Source organism: Tuber melanosporum (assembly GCF_000151645.1).
Source record: "Tuber melanosporum whole genome shotgun sequence assembly, scaffold_138, strain Mel28".
NCBI classification, from domain to species: Eukaryota; Fungi; Ascomycota; class Pezizomycetes; order Pezizales; family Tuberaceae; genus Tuber; species Tuber melanosporum.
This window is the reverse complement of record NW_003298795.1, coordinates 202,838-203,490: the sequence shown is the minus strand read 5'-3', so window position 1 is coordinate 203,490 and position 653 is coordinate 202,838. Positions and strand designations below refer to the sequence as shown.

At 53.6% G+C, this 653-nt stretch overlaps 1 protein-coding gene; it reads right to left on the bottom strand.

Annotated features, from left to right (window-relative positions):
• Positions 1–283, bottom strand: part of GSTUM_00002605001 (uncharacterized protein) — a 2,263-nt gene extending 1,980 nt beyond the window's left edge. The window contains exon 1 of the mRNA XM_002836253.2: positions 147–283.
• Positions 284–653: the final 370 nt, after the last annotated feature.

Here is a 653-nt window from a genome sequence, read left to right as displayed (position 1 = left end):
CCTCGCCCCTGTTTTTTCTTTCGTTAGGAGGCTGTGTGAATATTGAAGGGAAGGAAGAGAATTCAAGAGGGAGGAGAGGGGGGGAGGGAAGGGGGGGAGGGAAGGGGGGAGGGGGAGTAAGGGAAAGAAAGAGCGTGAATTCAAACTTACAACTCAGGTTAGAAAATCAGGGGTTGGTTCGTTGACTCGGAGACCGATGACCCAACCAGCGATATTCAGCCCGGATATGCAGGTACGAGTGAACAATAGCGGCAATCTTGGGAAGAAAAGAGGTTGGGGATGCAAGAGGGGGTAAAGAATGTGGTGAAGGGGGAGGAGGGGAAGGGAGGAAAGAGAAAAAGGGCCTCAAGAGCAGGAGGAAGAGAGAGGAGGAAGAAAGGGTCGAGCAGTACTCGAGTATTGAGGGTCCAGCCACTTCTTGCCTTCGAAAGTGAGAGGGCGGGACCACACGTAGACTAGATCACGGAGGGCTTGACGGGGTTGGGGGGGAAACAGCCAGACCCGCCAACACATCCACCAATCCCAGCCAGTTTAGTTGTCCCGAATAGGCAATCCTCAGACTAAAGCTGTCGAGGCAACCGAGGTGGGGTTGGCCTCGACAGGGGTTTGTCCTTAACCAGCCTCTGCGTTTTTCCCTTCAAAAATTTGAGCCA